Here is a 7,117-nt window from a genome sequence, read left to right on the forward strand (position 1 = left end):
CACCTCCTACAGCCATTAAAACCAACACATGTGGCGTCACATGAATGGTTAACAGAACACACACGGTTTGAATTATACAAACGTTTGAGATATTAAAGTGGCAGCTATTTTTTCAAAATGCCTTTGTTGGCTATCATTATTCGAGTGCGCCTTCTCTCAAAATGGACACAAAAAATACCACATCATGTCGGGTGCCATTCCATGATAGCATGCCAAGTTTCATGAATTTCAGACGAGTTTTGTATTTACTAGAATTTAAAAACCATGCATCTCAATGTTTTGTCGGCAATCAATGGTGCCCTGGTGTTTGAAATTCATTCTCATTTCTTGCACGGGACCTAAGCATGCACCCAAGGACACAGATTTGATTTTTCAACCAATTTATATGCACTGGAGCACGTGCATTTAGTTCAAATTTGAATTATGCACATAAATGCATTGAAAACTCAGCTAATGCATAAAAATGTCCAAAAGAACCCCAAAAAATCACAAAAATTGACACAACACTCCTGTTGTTCTATGTTGACATGAGAAATATTTTGGAAGCAATAACAGGCAGTGGATATCGTTTCGTCCCCAAAGGTGGGACGTTCCCTACCGAAACCATGATGCTTGTTGTGAGAAGTATATACCCAAACCTGCCCCAAATGGGACAACAATTTTACCACGACACGTTGATGCCGCTCCATGAAAGCATGCCAAGTTTCACGAATTTCAGACGAGTTTTGGATTTACTAGAACTTTAAAATGAGGCATCTCAATGCTTTGCCGGCAATCAACGGTGCCCTGGTGTTTGAAATCCATTCCCATTTCTTGCATGTGACCTAAGCATGCACCCAAGGACACAGATTTGATTTTTCAACCAATTTATATGCACTGGAGCATGTGCATGTAGTTCAAATTTGAATTATGCACATAAATGCATTAAAAACTCAGTTAATGCATAAAAATGTCCAAACGAACCGTGGAAAATCCCAAAAATTGACACAACACTCCTGTTGTTCTATGTTGACACGAGAAATTTTTTGAAAGCAATAAGAGGCAATCGATATCATTTTGTCCCCAAAGATGGGATGTTCCCTATCGAAACCATCATGCTTGTTGTGAGAAGCTCTGGTTTATGAGAAGCATATACCCGAACCTGCCCCAAATGGGACAAATTTTTTAACACGACATGTTGATGCCACTCCATGATAGCATGCCAAGTTTCATGAATTTCAGACGAGTTTTGGATTTACTAGAATTCAAAAACCATGCATCTCAACATTTTGCCAGCAATCAAGAGTGCCCTGGTGTTTGAATTTCATTCCCATCTCTTGCATGGGACCTATAAATTCACCCAAGGACACAGATTGGATTTTTCAACCAACCTTAGTGCATTGGAGCATGTGCATGTAGTTCAATTTTGAATTATGCACATAAATGCATTGAAAACTTAGTTAATGAATAAAAATGTCCAAATGAATCCCGAAAAATCCCAAAAATTGACACAATACTCCTGTTGTTCTATGTGGACAATAGAAAAATTTTGAAAGCAATAAGAGGCAATGGATATCGTTTCATCCACGAAGGTGGGACGTTCCCTACCGAAACCATCATGCTTGTTGTAAGAAGCTCTGGTTTGTGAGAAGCATATGCCCGAACCTGCCCCAAATGGGACAAATTTTTTAACACGCCATGTTGATGCCGCTCCATGATAGCATGCCAAGTTTCATGAATATCATACGAGTTTTGGATTTACTAGAATTTAAAAACCAGGCATCTCAACGTTTTGCCGGCAATCAACAGTGCCCTGGTGTTTGAATTTCATTCCCATCTCTTGCATGGGACCTAGAAATTCACCCAAGGACACACATGTGATTTTCAACCAACCTTAGTGCATTGGAGCATCTGCTTGTAGTTCAAATTTGAATTATGCACATAAAATGCCTAGAAAACCCAGTTAATGCATAAAAAAGGCCAAACGAACCCCGAAAAATTCCAAGATTGAACACAACACTCCTGTTGTTCTGTGTTGACACTAGAAAACTTTTGAAAGCAATAAGAGGCAATGGATATTGTCCCATCCCCAAAGGTGGTACGTTCCCTATCGAAACCATCATGCTTGTTGTGAGAAGCTCTGGTTTGTGAGAAGCTTATATCCGAACCTGCCCCAAATGGGACAAAATTTTCACCACGGCATGTTGATGCCGCTCCATGATAGCATGCCAAGTTTCATGAATTTCATACGAGTTTTGGATTTACTAGAATTTAAAAACCAGGCATCTCAATGTTTTGCCGGCAATCAACAATGCCCTGGTGTTTGAATTTCATTCCCATCTCTTGCATGGGACCTAGAAATTCACCCAAGGACACACATGTGATTTTTCAACCAACTTTGGTGCATTGGAGCATGTGCTTGTAGTTCAAATTTGAATTATGCACATAAAATGCCTAGAAAACCCAGTTAATGTATAAAAAAGGCCAAACGAACCCCGAAAAATTCCAAGATTGAACACAACACTCCTGTTGTTCTATGTTGACACTAGAAAATTTTTGAAAGTAATAAGAGGCAACGGATATCGTCCTATCACCAAAGGTGGCACGTTCCCTATCGAAACCATCATGCTTGTTGTGAGAAGCTCTGGTTTGTGAGAAGCTTATACCCAAACCTGCCCCAAATGGGACAAAATTTTCACCACGGCATGTTGATGCCGCTCCATGATAGCATGCCAAGTTTCATGAATTTCAGACGAGTTTTGGATTTACTAGAATTTAAAAACCAGGTATCTCAATGTTTTGCCGGCAATCAACAGTGCCATGGTGTTTGAATTTCATTCCCATCTCTTGCATGGGACCTAGAAATTCACCCAAGGACACACATGTGATTTTTCAACCAACTTTGGTGCATTGGAGCATGTGCTTGTAGTTCAAATTTGAATTATGCACATAAAATGCCTAGAAAACCCAGTTAATGTATAAAAAAGGACAAACGAACCCCAAAAAATTCATTCCCATTTCTTCCATGGGACCTAAGCATGCACTGAAGGACACAGATTTGATTTTTCAACCAATATGTATGCACCGGAGCATGTGCAGGTAGTTTAATTTTGATTGTGCACCTGAAATGGCTAGAAAACTAGTTTAATGTATGAAATGTCCAAACGAATCCTGAATTGCATGTTCACTGCAGATAAAAGGTCTTGCAATTCAAACACCGTCCATTGCCGATGTGACCCCATTTTGTAATTCAAATCAAGCAGATCCCACACATTTTATTGTCACCAACCGTGTGAGATGTGGTACAAAATATCTTGGAGCACCGTTGGTGTATAGTACGCCTATGGCTTACGCGAGAAGGTGTGTCGGCTACAGTCCACAGCCGGTGTGTCAAGCACACTAGCTCGCTCCCCCCAAACTCCCTCCTCTGCATCCCTCGCAATATCAAAAATATCTACTGCCTGGAAGGTTTTAATGTTTGATAGCACACGATTAGTATGTGCGGACCGTGTGCAATGTCTGTTACTCCCGCTCTGCTTTAGTCCCTTGATTCAAATTTTTAGTTGCCCCGACATTTTACTCCCGCCTCTGCATCCCTCGCAATCTCAAAAATATCTGCTCGCCCTTGATCCAAATTTTCAGTAGCCCCGCCTTGTTACTCCTGACTAGTAAAAATTTCAGTTGCCTCAGTATTTCCTCAAACACAACCTCCGCTCACACATACACACACAACCCTCGAAACCATTGGTAGGTCACCGCCATCGTCGGCGCCTCCATCCTCAACCTATGCATGTGTGCCAGGGAGCTCGAGTAGCCAATGGCCAAAAGAAGGTTTATCGCGGCCTTTTTGCCCGACGCTAGCGAGGTGGCCGCCGAGGTGTCCCCGGCGTCCTCCGCGGGCCCGATCAGCCGTCGTCGGTCCCCTAATCCGCTCACCGCCACGCCCCTACGCCAGTTCGAGGACTTCCTCGTCCTCCCCCGGACCCGGCAGCCGACGAAGTCCTGCTTCAGGGTCCGGCAGCGGCGATGGGGGATGTGGGTCGTCGCGATTACATATCGAGAGACCCACACCCTCCGGTGGCTTGGTAGCTTCCACACGGCCGAGCTCGCGGCCATGGAGTATGACCGCTAGCAGGTCCGCTACCACGGCGTGGCGGCTAGGCTCAATTTCCCCTTCAGCACACGTCCGGTCCACCTCATTCCGCTGGAGCCAGGGGTGGTGAGCTCGACTATGGCAGGGGAGGACCGCGACGCGTGGGAGCGTCTCGAGGCCGAGGCTGCCGACGAGGCCTACATGCAAGAGCTCCGCCGGCAGCACCCGGAGCTCGTGGAGGCGAAGCGGGCAATCTTTCTTGGCACGGAGGGCGGCGAGGTTATCGCGCTCTCCTCCGATGACGAGGTCGAAGGCGGCGAGGACGGCGGGGCGGGGGGCGGCGAGGTTATCACGCTCTCCTCTGATGACGAGGTCAAAGGAGGCGGCGACGGCGGTGCGGAGGGCGTCGAGGTGGGCCTCGAGGATGAGGAGATCGACGTCGACGAGTGGAGGAGTGCCTTCCCCAACGACCCCGACGACAGTACTGGCCCGGACCCAGCTCGCGGCACACCGTACATGACGAGGAAGGATTGGCTCGACCTCTACTTTGACCGAAAGTAGTTTAGCTTAGTTTAAATTTATGTTTTATGTTCGGTTATGCAAACTATCTATGTCTATGTTTGAATGCATGCTACTTTCGGTTGAACCTGCTTTGAACTTGATCAAGTTGAAGTTTACAACCTTAAGTTTAGGGGATCGACTAGAAAAGGCCAAAAATTGTTGGAGTATATATATATATATATATATATATATATATCCACCAAGGGTTTTAGTCCTTTAACTTTTTAAGGATCGCATAGAGATGTCCTTATGACTTGTTTATTTCAGTTCTACACAATGTGATGCTCTATATGTGCAACTATTTGCTGTGCAGTTCAATTTCATCACTAACAGTTTCAACAATACCACTATGAATTGCGATATTTGGTTGCTATTAAGAATATTGCAGTTAACATGCCTTTTCGTTTTTCAATTGTTGTTTAGCAACATGCATTGTACTGAATGACTAAATATGCAATCCTAGGCTACATAGCAACAAGGAAGAGTGTTACCATAATGTTCTGATGATGTCTAGACATACATGTTATAAAATATTATATAATGGGATGGATGGAGTGTTGTACTACATCATTTTTCACTTGTAGTTTAGCTTCTAATATTAAATTGGTGCTTTTAGGTACATATATCATTGTCAAAGATCCACACTTCGAACCTTTCTGCGTATGGGGAAATGAGATATTCATGAACCAGCATCAAGTGAGGAAGCTGATAAAGATTGTTACTAAAATGGGTCAAAAGATGTCAATCAAACTATTTGTTTACACTTTATGCAAGACAATAGTTGTCAGGACCCCGACTCAATGCCACATCGATCTAGCATGTAACACCTCATATCACTTTGCGGCCTCACGCACGGTACTCCCACGGGTGTCGCCTTACCTTTGCCCGGGACCGTTTGCGTCTTTTGGCACACGTATATGATAGTGTCGCTAGCATCCATATGATAAGGAGCCCGGGCTGACATGGCTAGTCGTAAACCCAAAGTGGCACAAACTTACAGGGACAGGCATCCATGACCCAACATCGAACGTGTCGGTCATCAGTGAGTGAATCCAGGCTGTAGCACTGGGCTAGCAGGACTCCGGTGAACTGGGCTATAGCGGGCTAACAGGACTCCGGTATTCATCGCGTGACATTTCCCCGAAGGGACAGACACAGGAACGAAGAAGGACACATGCCGGCCAGCCTAAGTGTTCCGGAGCAGTAGCAAGCTACCATGGCTCGGTGGAAACACTAGGAGACATTTCCCGGTAAGAGAGGCTACTAAGGATAAACAACTAGATAGTCAGATCCCACACATACCAAGCATTTCAATAACATACACACAATATGCTCGATATGTGCAATACAACATGGCATCACAACATGACTCTACGACTCAAGTATTTATTCAATAGGCTCCGAGGAGCGAGATATTACAAACATGGGTCTCATGACCCAACAATCAGAGCATACAAGTCAAAGCACAAGCGGAAGCTTAACATGTCTGAGTACAGACAACTATAAATGAAAAAGGCTGAGAAGCCTGACTATCTACCAGATCCTGCCGAGGGCACAAGATCGTAGCTGAGGTAACAAGCTAAACGTCGAAGTCCACGCGGAACTACTAGTGAGACTGAAGTCTCTCTGCAAAAACATAAATTAAGGCAACGTGAGTACAAATGTACCCAGCAAGACTTACATCAGATCTAACTACATATGCATCATTATCAACAAGGGGATGGTGGAGTTTGACTGCAGCAAGCCAGCTTTGACTCGGTGGCTAACCTGAACTACGACTGCAAGTAACTCTTTTGAGGTGGCGCACACGAGTCCACATATTCACCATATCAATACACCACTATGGATCCGCTCCCGTCTCCCTACGAGAACGCCATCCATAGCACTCACGCTTATCTTGCGTATTTTAGAGTATCCACTTTCACTTGTCTATGAACTATGCAAGGGGTCCAAGTTTCCATATCCGAGGAATCCGGCTATTCGAATAGATGATGTTAACCCTGCAGGGGTGTACTTCTTCACACACGCTCTCGCCACTTATCGCCCTGTACACGTCATGTACCTCGGCAACCTTCAAGCGGAAGCCGGGCGAGGGAGTCGGCCACGACCTGACTAACCGAACAAGTCTCTAGTCCAGGTTTATCGCCTATTCGGGTTCCATCCGCAAGGAGATCCGGCCGGGGTGTCGCTCACGGCCCCAAACGATGTGAGCAGGGTTCCCAAGTCCACCATCCGGGTGCTACTTGGTACACCGGGCCACTGTGCCTAGTCTGTCCCAAGCCCACCTGTACCGGGTGCCACTTGGTAGACTACTAACACTACCTACAAACACCAGAAACTAGTTGCAACTCCTGGACAGAGATCATGTTGATTAATAAGTCGAGAGGGGCACTTAAGCATTCCAATGTGTGGTAGTAGCTGGTCATGGATCACAAACACAGAACTCAGTTCCTGAGGACGGCTGCAATGAGACAACCCACCATG

Source organism: Triticum aestivum, chromosome 3A (genome assembly GCF_018294505.1).
Source record: "Triticum aestivum cultivar Chinese Spring chromosome 3A, IWGSC CS RefSeq v2.1, whole genome shotgun sequence".
Taxonomy (NCBI): domain Eukaryota; kingdom Viridiplantae; phylum Streptophyta; class Magnoliopsida; order Poales; family Poaceae; genus Triticum; species Triticum aestivum.